Source organism: Haliaeetus albicilla, chromosome 20 (genome assembly GCF_947461875.1).
Source record: "Haliaeetus albicilla chromosome 20, bHalAlb1.1, whole genome shotgun sequence".
Classification (NCBI taxonomy): Eukaryota; Metazoa; Chordata; class Aves; order Accipitriformes; family Accipitridae; genus Haliaeetus; species Haliaeetus albicilla.
The window spans coordinates 23,278,033-23,295,981 of NC_091502.1; positions in this window are offsets into that span (position 1 = coordinate 23,278,033).

Consider the following 17,949-nt stretch of genomic DNA (forward strand, 5'->3'; position numbering starts at 1 on the left):
TTTGCAGAGTAAACTTTTTCTGAACCTTGCAAGGTAGAGGCGGTGGGCATGCAGCAATGGGGAGGAGCAGAGCTCTGGACTGAGTCACTGTCATGTCCACAGGAAAGTCTCCTGTAAGAGGTGCTCCATAGCTTGGCACTTTAATGAAGCTCTTAGGCAAGAAGTGAAGGGCTTTTAATGTATTTTATAGCTGCACATGTTCATTTCCAACAAAAATAAACTTCGTAAGACTTTTTCCCAAAGATCACAGCATACAGAGATGACTCGTGGCTAGGCTGTGTATTTACCTATTCCCCTGCCCATCTAATTGCAGAACAAGCCTGTGCAGGCACTGAGGGGAAAGAATGATCTTCATATTCTTCATTACTCACTTGTAGCTTCACCTCCCGTGAGTTATGACTCATTTTCTCACTCCCGGGACATCTCTCATATAAACTGATCATACAATAATTCACCAGAGGGGTGAAAAATTAACTTGTCTTCTTAATACAGAAGTTAAGAAAATAGGCTAATATTTCATTTCCCTAGAAGAAACCGATGTAATAGGAGCAGGCAGGTCATACTCCGGAGTGCAGCCCAAGTGAAAACATACCTCAGCTAAACCGAGGGACTGTTGAGAGAAAACTAGGCTGTTTGCTGCATCCTCCTGAGTTACCTCCACATTTATTTTTTACCCTATGTTATTTCTTCCTCCCTTCTTTCCCCATACTTTTGGAAGTTACTTGGCTGTGGCAGCACTGTAAACTGAAGCCTCTTTCCAAGTACGTGTGTGTGGAAAACGTAGTCATTTGGCACTGAAAACGTCCCACAAGAGACATCGTTTCTGCAGTGGAGACAGTGCTCCATATTCCTTTTATTTTTTCTTGCTCTAATGTCTTGCATCATTCACCATGGGAGGGAGATATTCGATTGACCTGCTGTTGGTTTAGGATGACAAATTAATTTCATGTCAGCCTCCAAACAGCCTGTTAACAGTAATCACCTGGGACCACCTCAACCAGCATAGAAGAGACATTTAACTCTTGACAGAAAGATAAAAGTTTCTGAATCATTTTGCTGAGCCATCCAAGCTCCGGTGGCTCCGTGCTCCACATTACCAGGGAGTACGCCTGGTGTTTGAACTCACACTTACCAAAAGTTTAGGTTAGCTTCTGAGTTTATATTTTCCACAAAGGGGAAATTAAATAATGAGACTTTATTGTGAATGCATACAGCCTTGTCTCTTCCTATTTATTATACGCTCTCCCTGGCGCGATTACATACAGCAAGAAAAGTCTTGCTGCTTCACACCGAGGATTGCTGTGACAGAGAAACACCACTCACCAGCACAAGCCTATTAAGTTTTCATTAGACCCCCTTGCCCTCTTTTCCATCTTTCTTGTCTCCTGCCTTCCCCATTCTCTTTTATATTCTCGCTTATTCCTACCTGGTGATGCTTCATTGCTCTCAACCCACTGCGAGTACTGTGCTTCACCTTTGCCATGGCAATCAGTTTGTTGCCCATTTCAAACCACTTTTGCAGGCAATGACCACTGGAGGTTATGGTCTGTCATGTCAGACCCTAACTGCTGGGCTGGCTTGAAGGGTAGCAGAGTGTAACAGTGAGCTGATGTTGGAAGATGTTTGTACCTTTGTTTATCTGTGTGGAAAATACAGGTGAAAGTACTGTTTTTACAGACCGAATCGTTTTTTAAGGTATGTGCAGGAATTCTAACACAAAACAAATTATAGCAAACAATACAGGCTCTTCCTACTGTCATTTTAAATGTACTAGTAATAGGATTGCCCCCATAAGGCAGTGTCCCAGCAGCACCCAGAGACTCTTACATGGATTTTGGCCACATTGTGCCTTACAGACGTAACAAAAGACATTGTGGCTGAGAAAGGTGCCGAGTGACACGTTCCGCCCTTCTTGTTCTGGGGTTTATTGTACAGCTATCACTGCTATTGTACGGTATGTGCGGTGCACACTCATCTCCTGGGTAGAGCATAACATCTGTTTGTCAACACACAGCAATAATGAACTGTCACAGAGACATAAACGGAAGAAAAGCCTCATTCAGCTCACGCTGCAAGGGAAATGTAGGTCAGTAGAATATCATTACTGAAATTGGAATTTATCTGGGACAGCAGGGCTAATAAAACTCTTCTTGGACAAGTGCTATGGCATCATTAATGACCACGAATTGTCATGACAGTATCCCCTGCCTCTGTACTGAGAAGTTGCCTTTCACCACTGGCAGGGCCCAGTTCAATACTGGGTTACATCGCTTGGTTCGCTTCCAATTTATTTACCAAATTACAGCTTTCTTCAACCCTCTGGCTGTCTTCCATGCATATGCTGCCCGGACGTGAGCCTTCTTAGCTGTATGTTATCTAACAGGATCACAACCCTGCTAGGAATGACCTATATTTGGCTTCTTCTCCAGCATTTAATTTTGAGCAGAAAAAGCTAATTTTCTTTTGTGCTGAAAGAACATATGGGTTCATTGTGAGGGAAAAGGAATTGTTTGAGCGCTCTATTGAAGTCGGATATTTTTAGGTGCGTGTAAGATCAAAGTTCTGATATCTCTTGGTGCAGTAATACATGTACCAATATGTAACAGCAAAAGAATCTTTTTCCAAGTCTCCATTCAGAGCATTTTCATTACATTTTAAAGCTGCCTTTGACATTTTTGTGCCATATACAGCTCTTTAATGCAGCATTAGCTGATGTGAAGTGTGCCAAGCCCATTTAAGCACAGAATGCGTAGATATGGAATGAAACAAGTTTTATCAAGAGACAGCAAACTTCAAAGTTTCCAGAGGCTGAGCTTAGATAAACCTTATTAAAACATGATAACTGTTGAAATAGGGTTCAGACTTTCTCAAGCAGTTTTTGGTAAAACTTGTTTCTCAGAATTCTGAAATACTGGTTAAGAGTATTTCACACATTAATTTGTTCTGTCTGCTGCAAGTCCTGGCTTCAAGTCAATAGAAATGCATCCAAGCTGTCAAGTTTACATCTAGGCTTTGCCAGAGTGTGAAGTTGTTTATATCTAGAGTTCTGGAGCCAGCTGACATCTACACACTTAGGAAAATTAATTCAAATTAATTGGAGGTGTGAACTTAGAGCATCGCAGTTCAAGTATCTTAAAACCCCATGTGGAAACTCTTATTCAGATGTAAAGTGTCCTCAGTTCTGAATATAATCTTCCTCTGAGATGAGCTATATCTAAATTCACAACTAAGATCTAGTATCATGTTTTAAAGCAGAAACTGTTGACAAGGAAATTTCACAGGTGCACCAAATAAGTGATAAACAAACTACTTCAGATTTAGGACTGGTTTGGTTGTCATAAAGTCGTAAAAAACATCTCAGTCTTTATCCAATCAAGGAGTTTTCAGCTACTCAAAGGGAGATAAAATAAAGGTCATGTTTTATGACTCATTAACGGTCATAATTCTAATCTGAAATTGTTTGAAATAGCAGAGCTATGTTTTGTGTCTAATAAATCTGAAATCAATTGATTTTCAGTAGCAAGTTTGGAGTTTTTCCATCTAAATTACTAAAAGATCCAAAACTATAATAAGCAAATGATAATACTACCATTCCTTCAGTGCAACTGTTATTTCTTTCATATCATAGTCCAGCAAGCTGATTGGTTTATCACCAATTCTGTTGTTTCCTCATGTCATAAACAACTGAGGTGGATCTTTTTATGTACTTTGTTTTGAATGCTCTCTAGATTGCACATTTGGTGGTAACCATAAACTTTTAGTGTGGAGTCTCAGTGTTGTCCCCGGGTTGGAGTCCCAGGGATGCTTTTACGGTGCAGATTTCCTGCCTGGTGCAGCAACTTCCAATGAGTCTCTGGGAAAAGGGAGGGAAACAGAAGCTTTTGACCCTTATTCTACTTTTTTTTTTTCTCTTTCCCCTATTCCATATAGCTCTGTCCCACTCAGAGTGTTCCCCCTGTCACCCACATACATTGAATCAATGAGGAAAAGGGAGGCATCTTAGACCAGTAGCTCTTATCTCTTGAGTGCACTCCTGGGACTGTCTGCCTGGAGAGAGACTGCAGTTTAACAATACATTTTGTATGACGTCCTGTATATCTTGAACTATTAAACATTATAGGTATTCATACCTTCTCCATGACACTCCATATTTTACCAAGTTCTATATCATTCCTTCATCTCAATGGCCTCTCTTCCAGCATCCATCTTCCAGTTGATGATGAAAGTACACGACCTCTCTTTACAAGTAACTACTGTGAGAGCTGACTGCTGAGTTGCAAACATAGCACCCATCTATACAAACAGCTCTAGAGGAGATCCTGGAAACTACAGGCTGATAAGTCTGACCGCTGTCCCTAGTAAGATGCTAATTTTTAATAAAGAATAAAATCACTGAGCATACAGATAAACATCACCTGTTGGGAAAGAATTATCATGGCTTTTGTAAAGGGAAATTTTGCCTTACTACAAGCTGGAGTTTTACCATTAATTTGTTAGCACCTCAATAAAAAGGAGACAGTGGTCATAATGTATTCAGATTTAGAAAGGAAAAAAAACCCAACAACTTTGGTAAGTCTTTGTGCCAAATGTTATTAAAGAAAGTAAGTTGCTATGGGAATGGAGGAAAGAATTTCTGAAAGCTAAGTAAAGGATAGGAAGCAAAGGGTTATTAGTTGCTTTTCAGGATGGAAAAGTGTCAGCACTCGGATGCCCCAGGACTGATGTTAAGAATCAGTTTTATTTGACATTGTCATCAATGCCCTTAAGAAGGCAAAGAATGGTGAAATCTTTATGCTTACAAATGATACTAAGCTCTGTCACGTAGTCAAATGCTGCAGCTTTAATGAGGAACTGCAGAAAAACCTAACAAAACTGAGCAAAACATCCGAAAGTTGGCAGATGAGCTCCTGTGTAAAAAAATACAAGGTAATGAATGAATCTAGAGAAGATAGTCTGAAGTGTAGCAACATGATGCTGAACTCAGAAAAGACAGTTGCAAGAAGGAGATCTTGGAGTCACTATTGACATTTCCCTGAAATAATCATTTCAATATGTAGTAACACCCCAAAAAAGTCAATAAGATTTTCTATGTCATCAGGAAGGAGACTGAAGAGAAGACAGAGGGCATTATTTTGCTGCTTTATAAAGCTGATGTGCACCCACATTGTGAATACTATGTGCAGGTCTCATTTCCTCAGGTCAAGAAGGGTACAGTGGATGTGGACTAGAAACAGAAAAGGGCAACTAAAATGATCACGGGCATCAAGTGACTGCTCAAAGTGAGGAAGACAGTGGGTAAAGCGAATTTAGAAGTGCTGCAATCTAGCAATACAGGAACCGGGACACAGTTAACCAGGGCATGCAGAAGATGGGGTTAGCAGAGATAAAAGCCCTTCTTGAGCCCCCAGGCAGCAAATTACTGCAACTTTCTTCATGGGTGGTCATGGAGGCAGATAGCAGCAGCAGGATCAGAAAGGGACTGGACAAATTGACATGAAGTCCATGAACAGATATTAAGGGGAATAAGCATAGCTGTACCTTCCAGCTTCCCTAGTACAACAATTGCAGGTGCCTGGTAAGCAAAGGGGAAAAGTACTGCCATGAACAGCCAAGGTTGTGTGCTCTCTTTATTCAGCATCACCTCTCACTCAAAGACATTTTAAAAAATTAAGTCATCAGAGTATTAAAAGTAGTAAGTATACCTATATGCCTACAGAGTACATACTTGTACAACAGCGGATTGCTGCTTATTATAGTTTTGGATCTTTTAGTAACTTAGATGGAAAAACTCCAAACTTGCTACTCTTAAAACTTTTCTACTGGTACTCTAATTTGAAACAGATCTTCGAATTCCCCCCTTTTTAAAGACAATTTCTGGTGTGAGAATGTCCCTAAACATATCAACACTGATCAATGTGAAGATTTTTTTTTTCATATAGCCCTGTCTTCTCTGTATGATCTTTTTACTTCTTGATCATCTCTCAGTCCTAAAAACTCTCTGGCAGATTTCGTTATTCTGATACTGGGGAAAAAACTTTTCATTTTTATGGTTTTAGCAATATGTTCTTCAGAATGATTTTTTTTTTCCCTTTTGTCCTGCTGTATTATGCTTTTATATTTAACTAGTTCTCTTCTGTTTCCCTTTTTTGGAAGGTTTCATTCAGCTTTCTGAGGGATACCTTTTCAGTTCAAATAGGTTTTCTCACCTTGCTTGTTTAACCATATCATCTTTGGAGGTTTGGTCTTTTTTCTTTTTCTTTTTAATTTTTAATCTTTCTAGTCTTTTTGATGGGTTAGCCCTTTCACAACAGTCTCTACAATTCACCCCCAACCATGATGTGAAAGGACAAAAAAATCCCACATCCAAAATAGTGTCTGCAATTTGACACAGATACATATAAAAAGCTCCCAATTTCAAACAGAACTCATAGGCTGTACAGAAATTCCCTGCTGAGATTTTAAAATGATTCTCACACTTGCCTTACTATGGAAATCATCTTCTTCCGAGGACCAAAATTAAACAGTAATAGGCTCCCTTTTTAGTTGTTTAGATATTTGATGGAGGTGCTGTTTCTATAAATACACACCGCAATTTCTTAAAATTGATTCCATTGCTTATTTAACAACTTTAATTTTCACTGAGTGCAGGTCTTAAAATGCTAGCACATGTCGTGTTCGCTTGGGTCAATTTTAAGAATAACTTGATCTGCTATATTTGCTTCCTTTTTAGTTTAGCTTTCCTGGTGTAGGTTGAAACCTGCCCTTGAAAGTGTGTATGGCTCCCATTAATATCAATGGGAGCCATGTGTGTGCACTGAAGGACTAAATACTAAATTTACCCCCTAAGCACTTCCCCCATAATGACTGAGTGTCTTATTACAAAGTCATACTTTAATTACCATTTTTAGCACAAACTTTTTTTTTAATATATTCTAACTGATGATACAATTAATTCTCTGAACTAAGTGTCATTGCATTGCAATTGGAAATACCATTAGTATTTTCATGCACTTTCTACAGTCAAACTGCTTTACAAATATTTACTTACTTTTTCTCACAGCATTTTTTTGGACTGCAGTGGTGTAGCTAGGTGAACGTTTCCCAATTTTATATTTTAATACTTGCCTACAGCTAGCGCTCCAGAAGTATGGCAGAATACATAATTTTACATTGCCTGTAACTTTTTCCTGATTGAACTTGGGTTTGCCTCTTTGTGTTTTACAGAGCTGCGCCACAGCCACATCTGTGTTTTCATTCTGAATTGGATTCCTTCACAATCATAGACACTGCTTGCAATTAAATGCATAGGACCTGCTGCTTTAATTGAGTTCAGTCCAATTTGTCACTTCAAACTTCGGAAAATTATGTGTAAGGAAAGATTTACTTGCCAGTTTGATTCAGCTAAAGTTAATGGAAAACCTTTTGATCGCTCAGCCATTAAACACATTTCAGAGTTGTGCCAAGCTAATTGCTTGAGCTTGCTTGAGTTTATTTGTATTTAAAACAATCTAAGTTGATATTTTCCAGGGCTGTGCAAACCATTATCTTTGCATGCACTTGTGTTTCCTTACTTAAGAGTTCTGAGGGTCTGATTCTGCTCTTACGCACCCACTGGTGTCGATCAAGCAAAACTCTGTTCTCTGGGAAAACAAGGGGGGAAATGGCGCAGTAGCGGGTGCCAACCCAAATTTGTACGTCCATCTGTTAACTGGTGCAATCAGAAAGTGACAGAGCCACAACAATATTTATTCATTGCAGAGCACCTGCTTCTGGTTATGACAATAAATCTAACGGTGCCTCAGCAGCTGAAGTGCAGACATGCCCTTTGGGATCTTGCTGGACCATGGTGGAAGCGTCCACTGGGAGCACAGCTGTAGATTACTAATAACAAGGCCTCCAGCTTTAGGGGGTCATGATCAGCATTGTTGTTGCCTTGCTTCTAAGAAATACAGTGTTTGTTTTTTAATCCCTTGATTCCTAGATAAAACCAGCAATAGGAACTGCAAATTGGTTTTGCTTTGGTCTCATTACTTTAAGTAAAGGAAAAGCCTCTGTTAAATTCAAAGTGCAGGGCACAGAGTCTTCGTAAGACATCATTACAGGGCATACAATGCCATCTTAGGGACATGTTGTTAAACAGTATAAAAAAAGATTCACGTAGTCAGGCCAGTTCCTTGAAGAAAATAAAAATAAAACTTCAATACTTAAACTGTGTAGATCTTACAAGCAGGCTGGAGCTTCTGGGCATTACAGAAATACATATGATAATCTTCCAGGTTGAGATACAGAGGTGTGAAATGTATATGCGAGAGAAGGAGGTGGAGGCGACAGTCGTTACTGTTCTACATATTTCCGTTAGATACGTTTCTGAAAATAGGGACTAGAAACTACCATCACTTACCTAAATTTCAAGGATGGGGATCTGGTCTGCTTCTTATCGTGTAGTGGGCTACAAGTCTTAAAGGAACTAGAACAATTAAACTCTCACTGGATTCCCTTAGAATAGCTTATTTGCACATGCAGAGATTGAGAAAACCATTGGTCTAGTGACATAGGAAATAACAGGTCGAGTTCCCCTCTTCCTGATCAGGCTTGTGTGGTTTTTAGCTGATCACTGGATTTCTTGGTCATATAGCCCTCTTATTTGTAGAAGGGGAGTAACACTGCTTCCTTACCTTGGAGGCTAGTTCATAGGGTATCAACAGGTCATGGCAAATTTCTCAGGTATCTTGGTATCTCAGGTATCTTGATAATGTATAAGGTGATTCAGACTGGTCATGTAAGCACTTTTCACCTCAAAATTCACTTCCTCTGTAAAACTGACAGCAGCAACACAGATTAGGGCTCTGAAGTTCGAGAGGAGATGTTGTTTCAAGCCAATTCACTTGCAAAGTTGTTTGTTCTCTAGTAAAAAATAGGCCATCTCATTTTCTTGTTGGTCCACAGCTGATATGAAAGCACATTGATAAACACATCACATCTCAGTAATTCAGCAACTGAACTGGCAGTCCTCCCCCTGACCCTTAAAAATTCAGCATAAAGTTATCATGTAAAGAGAAAGATAATTCTTGACAGTGACATTTCTGTGTTTCCCTTCTCCTCCCTTGATGAAGTATGAAGATGTTTCATTAGAATTGCAAGCAGTCGCCCTTTGGCATGAATATTCTCCAGAGCAATGCTTTCTGTTCAGGGATCCGTGTAGTGGAACAGGCTGATAGGAGCAGCACAGAAACACCCATTTTTTCAGAGTTCCTTAAATTTGTTAGAAAATTTGCAAGAGATTTTCGATTGGACCTTCTTACCCAAAGGTCTGTGCAGACATCTCCTTTCATTTGTTTTTATGGATGTAAAACCACAAATAACACAAGAATGAATTTTGTATATTGTTTCAGGCTGGCATTTACGCTGTGTTCTCATTAAGGTTCCCTTTATATTATTTCAGATTACAGTATTTGTATTTATAGTCTTGATTTCCTGGGCATGATCTCTTAGGAAACACTTGACCTAGAGCATATCACTTAGAAGTGAAGTTTTGAGCATTTAACTACTATCACATAGGTTGTCTAAATTACCATAAGCAGAATAAAAAGCCCAAATGCAAGCTCCAAAGGCAATTGTGTTTTGAACCCAGGGAAGCATCTGGTAAAATGTTCTTAACAATATTTGCATTTTAACTAAATAAGCAAGTGTTTACTAGGCACGAGAGAAGGAAAATAAAATTCTGGCTGCATCCCAGATTAGCAGTCAGCTCAAATTGGTGAAGATAAAATAAAAATATCTTGGTCTGGAAGACTTGCAAAAAACAGCCTCTCATAGTGTTTTTGCATTTCTCTGAATATTTCACAATCTCAAAACTGTCCTTGTCAGGATTTCTCAATGTCCTGCTTGGGTTTTTTCTGTTCGTCTTTGTCTTCTGTTATCACTTATGTAAAATCCGCATCAACAAACTAGGAAATTTCTTTTGCTACACTACAAGTGCATTTACAGGCATGTACATGCCTGGACTGGTGTCATTTTCCTTTAGACTTTCCTTGGTGTAGCTCTGTCCTTAGCCACTGTGGTAAGCCTGTTTTGGTTGGGTGAGTTGGTATCATCTCATCCACTCAGAGCAGATCTAGATAGTCCAATGGTTCAAACGTTGATCTGTCTGCACAATAATTCTACTCTTATAACTGTAATTGTATCTTGTACTTAGGAAGGTTACAACAGGAAGCTTGAGTAAAATGGTAGTTTGGAAAATATCAGCTGAGCTCTATGGACCCTAAGTGCTTAGTCAGGTGAGTTTACTGGCACATTAGCAAAAGCACATATCCTGGAGGGTTCCCTGCCTAAAGGCAGAAAGACCTTCTCATGCAAGGTCTTGCTAGAGAAGCAGGCACTGACTTTGGAATGTGACTTGTTCATCTTCTCCAGCAGTAAATGTAACTCAAAACTAAATAAAATGGGTCTGTAGCTACATAACCCCTCATAATGATGCTGCCAACGGTTGGTGGGGATGTTCCCCAACTTCTTCATTACTTCCTTCAAGTCTGTATTTTATTTTTATGATGTACTACAGGTTTATTTGTGTGTGTGTATACTAGGAGGTATTTCATTGTGTATTGAAGTGGAAGAGTTCTTCATTTTGTATTATTGTGGTTTTAATCATGTAATGGGCCTTTATAGCAGAGTGCTACCTTCTACAAGAACAATAGACATTTTTCTATACAAAGAAAAAGAACATACAGGATGAGAGACCCAGACTAGGGATCTGATGTAAAGAATTAACTCACTTTTCCGGAAAACTTAGCAGGTGTATGTGCATGTGCATATGCGTGTGCATAACTGTATGCAGGAGTGGTTGTGGATGCTTTAGCATAAGTCTCCTAGAATATGTTCTTCTCTGCTTTTGTGTTTAAGAAGAAGCAAAAATTAAAAATTGTCATTGTCTCCAGGCACTTGGCTCCATTGGCATACTGCCTGAATGACAAACTGGGGATGTGTTGTTCTATAATTACCCATTTCCGAGTTCTCCAGTGGGACTGGAATCTTTTCGGCTATCCAGAAAGTTTTATCTCTTTCCTGTTCTCCTGGAATGGGCTGTAGCAATAACTGAGCCTACAGTCGTGCATTTTCCTCATTCCTGGCCTCCTTAGAGAATGAAGGTAGCTTTCACAGGAGCTTCCCTACCAGAGGACAAGCTTCATGACCACATCAGTCAACATTCATATTAATAAAGGTTTTTGTGGAGTCTGTACCTCATACAGACTTCAGTGCTTCCCATATACCCCTGGGCGGAGAGCAAGGACCCTAATGCAAGCTCTGAATACTTTCCTTCTTCCAGCTCCAAAAAAAGCTTCCTTTTTTCTGCTGGAAAAGCAGTTTTAGTGGCTTCTAGGTAAGTTTTTCTTGGAGATTCTATGACACAGACAACAACTGCAACACTATAAAAAGATGTCACGATAATAACCTTCAAAATAAAACCTGTCACTAACCCTAAGGATAGGTGTACGGACAAGAAAAACCCTGACTTCCTCACACTATGCCCGTCACTAATCCATAGTAGAACAGGTAGTCCATGCTCTCCATAGTCCATACAGTCTTGTCTGCTGAAAATTCACCATATACTGAAATTATAGTATGGATGAAAGTTCTAACAGCATAGGAGATATAGAGAAAGAAAAGTGAAGAAGTCAGCAGTAACATCATGTGTTTTGTCTTCTTGGGATTATGTTGGTTAGTGGCATTCATGTTTTCAAGGTACTGTTTATATATATATATATATATATATATACACACATAGATGAATTATCTGTATATGCAACAAAATTTGATGTATATATAAGATGAAGCCATGAGAGGCCTAATTCCACAGCACAGTTAAAGCTGCAGAGTTATTTCATGATCCATCAAGACTGACAGGAATACTGTTGAAGACACTAAGTTACATCTGTGACTTTCTTGTAGCTACCCTGAAATGCATGTTAACCTAGCCTGTTTAATTCACATTTTAAGATTTCTGTATGGAATTGTTTCTGAAACAGCATCATTTCCATTTAGCTTCCTCAGAGGGGAGGTTGATGGCATATATCTGCTTCCCAAATTATTCTTTTTCATAAGAAGGCCATGGGCAGTCAGAGTATATAATGGGAGTTGTGTAATGGGAGTTATGAGGGCTATAAAGCACCTCTAAACAAATTAGACCTTTAAAAAAAAAAAAAAAAAGAAAAAAAACCAAAGAAACAAAAAACATTAGCCTCATTAATTTCATAGCATTCCTGAAATAACTGACAGTAGCTAAGGGACCAGGACTGATGAAGTATTGCCCTGATAAGGAGCCTAAAAGGCATGTTGCAGAGAGACCTGGAATCTGGATTTATCACTTTCTTCTTTGCGGTAGGAAGTGTGAAGCTGCTTTCTTTGCACCTGTGGCTAATTACTGTAGCCCTAAGTTGAGGTTATGAGGAATAAGGAAAAGTATGCCCAAGAGGAGAGTCTGGACCGCAGAAAAGAGAGGATAGGTAGATAGAGAAATACATCACCTGAATGCCAAATCCAGGGGAAGACATGGATGGAAATCCTGGCCCTTATGAAGTGTATTGGGTTTAAATGGCAAGGTTTTGGTAGCAGGGGGGGCTGCAGGGGTGACTTCTGTGGGAAGACACCAGGAGCTGCCACCATGTTGGATGGAGCTGGCTCCAAGACGGACTCACTGCTCTCCAAAGCTGAGCAAAGGAGCAATGCTGGTGGTGCCTTTGTGATAACATAGGGAAGAAAGGGTAAAAAATGCTCTTCAGTAGCTGTGAGAGAGGGGAGTGAGAAAAAATGTGAAACAACTCTGCAGACACTGAGGTCAGTGAAGAGGAAGGGGGAGGAGGTGCTCCAGGCGCTGGAGCAGAGCTCCCCTTGCATCCCATGAACGATACCATGGTGAAGCAAGTTGTCCCCCACAGCCCATGGAGGACCACGCTGGAGCAGATACCTACAATGTAGCCTGTGGAGAGCCCATGCTGGAGCAGGCTTCTGGCAGGAACTCTGGCTTATCGAGAGGAGCCCAGCAGGAGCAGGTTTTCTGGCAGAATCTGTGGCCCACGAGGGACTGACCCACGCAGGAGCAGTCTGTTCCTGAAGGACTGCACCACATGGGAAAAACCCACGCTGGAGCAGTCCTTGAAGAACTGCAGCCTGTGGGAAGGACCCACATTGGAGAAGTTCATGAAGGACTGTATCCCGTGGGAGGGACCCCACGCTGGAGCAGGGGAACAGCATGAGGAGGAAGGAGCGGCAGAGATGAAGTGTTATGGACTGCAACTCCCATCCCCCGGCACTGCACAAAGGGGGAGGAGGTGGAAAAGTCATGAGGGAAGTTGAGCCTGGGAAGAAGGGCGGAGTAGGTGGAAGGTGCTTTTACATTTGTTTTTATTTCTCAGTATCCCACTCGGTTATTAATTAGCAGTAAATTAAATTAGTTTCCCCAAGTTGAGTCTGTTTTGCCTGTGAAGGTACATGTTGAGTCCCTGTCTTTATCTCAACCCATGGGCTTTACATTGTATTTTCTCCCCCTGTCTTGCTGAGGAGGAGGAGTGAGGGGGCAGCTCGGCAGGCACATGGTGGCAAACCAAGCTCAATCCACCACATGAAGTCAGTAAAAATCTTCCCATTTGGTTCCCAGAGGCCTGGTCTTGGTGGCCAGAGAAGAAACGATTGGAAGGATAAACTATTTGAGTTAGCCCATCGGAAAAGCCAGGCAGGTAGGAAGCCCCAACCTTGCTGCCACTCTGAAGGGAGCCTTTATGAAGACAGACCTGTGCACTCATTTAGACCCTGCTTCCCATGTACGCAGAGGATGTCTGCACTGCTACACATCAAGACTACGTCCTAAGAGCAGACTTGCAACCCCCACTTCTGCCCTGGAAGGGTTATGGCTTCCTGCCTTACCTGGACTTCTGCAGCTCCCCAAAAGGGAAGAATTTGGGCATGTTTGAAGACTTTTTTGCAGTTCCTGCCCTGCAGAAGGTGTCATGGATAGAGGCAAGGCTGCGAGTGCTCCAGAAGGGTTGCACAATTTGGTGAAATTTGAATTTCACTGAAGGACCATTTGGCCTGTAACCAGCAGAAGATGCCGGGTGCTGAGGGAAAAGCAAAAGGACAAGGCAAGCATGGAGCCGTCTTTCCGCCAGCTACCAGTGATCTGCAGCTCAGGAAATACCCGAGCCAGAGGCAGTTTCTGTACATCTAGCAGTCTTCAAGGTTCCCTTTATAGTCAACAGAAATAATTAGGCTTTTCTAAGGCCTAATTATCTCACCATAAGGTAGCTATTTGAAATCAGTCAAATGAATCATTCCCTAGGAGGACTTATTTCTTTCCTGCAACTGTGAGGAGAAGAAGGTGAAAATTAGCTTGCATGCAGGTATCTACCCTGCAGATGAGTGAAGTGAGGTGAGATGACTCCTACAGCTGTAGGTGTGCAGTCAGCAGGGTGAAAGTAAACCTTCATGGGACCAAAAATGTTTAAATCTGAGCAGAGCTTGCAGTATAGCAATTGCTGATGGCTTCCCTACACAGGTGCAAAAAGTCTGGGAGTGTGTTATAGCTATCCTTGCTCTGAGCACATTGGAAGAAAACTGGTAAAAATAGGTACATATTGTCTAAGGAAAATATATAAAATATCTCTTTCTGTAAAGTAGATGGAGAATAAGTAGCAGATCAGCAGAGTACCCAGTGAAGAGTATACAGCTGTGCTATTCCTTGTACTTTCAGGGAGGCATGATAGGGCTGTGTGTTTCATAATTCATCTGAGAGTTTGTCTACAGTCAAGGCAGAGAAGAGATCAGACATCTTCAAACTCTTCTGTTCCATTAGTACTTCCTCTGATCAGCACTAGTTTCCCCGCACTCCCTCCCTCCCTCTCTCTGTATACTTCATGTGATTTAAAGAGTAAAATTCCTGCTTCCTTAGCTCTGAGCTGCAGGGGGGCTCACTTTCCCAGCCAAAGGATGCACAGTATGGGGGTATGCTTTGCCAATCTTTTCCTTTTGAATGGGTTTTGAAAACTGATTATGTGACTTGAGCAGATTTTCGCTATAGGACCTTTCAGGGTCTGCTGTCTGGTGAGTTTTGTATTTGGGTGATTTGAAAACAAATATTTGGAGCCAGGTGGCTTGTTGCAGAAAAAATGTTGATATAAAGGAGGAAAAAGAGCAATTATTTTAAAGTTTGCTTTCTCTCCTGTGGCTAATTCACCCAATTATAAGCTGATGACTGTTTGCTTGGTTCAGGAAATGGGTCAATGAAAGGTTTCCTACAGGCACAAAGAAAAACTTGCACTTACTTTAGATAAAGAAAAACAAGCACAAAAAAAGAGTAGTTATAGACTGTTCCGCCAGCAAAGTCTCAACAGAGACAAATCCAGAAAGATGAGCATTGCTGTCCTCCAGAGATCTCACTTGTAAAATAAGCTCTTGAAGGTTGAAACTATCCTTTTATTGTGTGTTTGGGAAATGCCTAGGATTCTGGATCCCCAGCCCACATACGAACTTCTAGGTAGTTGCAATACAGGAAAAATATGATAACAATTCAGGTATCTGCATTCTTGTTGGACAGCATAAGTGGGGTTCAATTAAATGAAGTAAGACTTTTGTCTGCCTTCAGCTTCGACTGGCAAAGCAGATCTAACTCGATTAGTCCAGGGGTAAATGCCACACTGGGGTGTGTGAATAGGATGAGTGGCTTTGAGTTGAATGCTTGTTCATATTTTCTAGGTTTCATTCAAACCTAAAAATCCAAAGACATAAGAAAGAGGAAAAAATGAAAAAATATTTCTCTGGCACGATTTAAAAAGCTTGGCCTTTTTTCAAGTGAATGGAAGAAAACAATAATTTAAGCCAACACAGAGCTGAGCGGAGAAGGGACCAAATGTGAAGATGCTGAGAAACAATGTGCTCCCTCACTATGATTTCAGCTGCCACCTTTGCTCTCCCTTGTACCACCTCTCGCTCTGGAGACTCACAGTTCACTCTTAAGTTTGTCTCAAGCCTGTTCACCTCTGTAAAAGTCATGTGTACAGAATTAAACTCTTGTAGTTCATTAAAGCACACCAAGGTGAAGGTAACTGTAATTGTACATAATTAACTTTTTTTCCCTGCTCCTTAATAGTTGAGATTATGGATATTGTTTCCACAGTTTGCAGTAATGAGGTCTGAACTCTTACTTTCTTAAAAAAAATAGGGTATAATAAGGAAGCTGCTAGATGGTTTGTAAAAAATACTTTCTTCTAGATGTCTGTGTCTCTGCAGAAAAATTCCACCTTGTGGTGGAGGTGGGAGATTTTCTTCTCCACAACTATGCTCTGCACAGTAGACCCAAGTTGATCATGATGAAACATCATAGAAATGGGTAGTTCAAGCAGGTGACTTTACTTAAAATTACTTAAAATCTACTGCATACACCTCAATGTGTCAGGAAGTCATAAAGAAATCCTGGAGCAACTACAAAAAAATAAGTAAGAAAAGGAGCCATAGAAGGTGTTAGGCAGTTGTTGTACCATTATTTCAGGGTCCGCCTAGACTAAGCCTGTTGGGATAGCCCAAAGCACAGATATTTTTGTTGCCTGTAATTGTAGGCAGCCCTACATCAGTGTGCCTGTCTCTCTTATTTCATTCACCATTGCTATCGCAGGGTACCTGCTCCAGAGCAACACAAGCTGTGGAGATATTGCTTTGAGCTCAGTAACTGGCCGATTTAGATAGCTTGGCTTCTTCCTGATCCTTCAAGGTCTTTTAAGTGTAAACAAGATCGTTAAACATTTAATTTGACATTTATTATCTTTAAATATTCATAAGCAATTGAATATTAAGGACACACCTACTGCAGAATTCAAGCCTGACTGAACCCCTCATTGTGTGCGTATGACAGCCAAGGCATGAGCACCACAGAGCTATGATATGTGCTGTGAAAATCCCTTTGGTGGCTAAGAGAAATGGACTTCTCTTACGGAAGAGCTGAAGGGGCAGCTGGAGTTGTGTCTTTCCCTAATGAGATTGTCTTGTGGTATCCAGCTAAGAGACCTCTTTGACTTAAGGAGTTCATTTAAATACTACTAAACCCATAACATACTTTGTTATGTTGTTGGTGGATTTCCAATACACAGGGATCTTTTGGCCAGCACAGAACCTAAACCACAACATAGTCTGGAATCTGGGCATAGGAAGCTAAGTATAAACTGGAGCAGCCCTAAGGCCACTCTAATTTATGCTGGCAAACAAACGAATTGCTGGAGTACAAATGTGGCATAAAGGCCTAATTTGCCTTCAGCCCATCCCCAAATAAGCTATGCCAAATGCCATGATGAAATCAGGATGGAATCAAGGTCTTATTGTTGAAAGTATCTCTCTGGCTTTATTGCAACATTTTCCATGTGTTAGTATTTCTCTACTATGTTTTCTTATTATCACTCTGTTAGTGTTCTCATATTATCTATCTGCCTAAGAAGTATTTTGCCTTCATCGTAAAACCAGCACTCACAGGCCCAATAGCTTTTTCATTAAAAAAAAAAAAAAAAAAAAAAGGTTATGCAAAAAGCTTTCTTTCCCTCGAATAGCTGGAAAAAACACATGAAATAATATCATGTAACTTTTTTTTTTCCCTGATGATCAGGAGACTGTTTAAATGAGTGGGATGATATTCTATAGATTAGGAAATGTAGGTTCTTAGCAGTGGAGAAGAGGTTGGATGCATACTAGAGTGGGCACGTAAGCTGAAAATGATTAATCCCGAAAGCTGAATCCAGCAACAACAGAAATCCAGAAATATTCCATTTTAAGAGTTGTTTGCTGTAATCAGATTACAGGAGTCTCTGTAAGATTTCAAAACCTTTTCAAAGAAGCACTTCTGCAAATGAAGCCCTATAGAATCCTGGTAGGGAGGATCTTAAAGGCAGCTATTTTGTTTCAGCACATAATTATATGTAA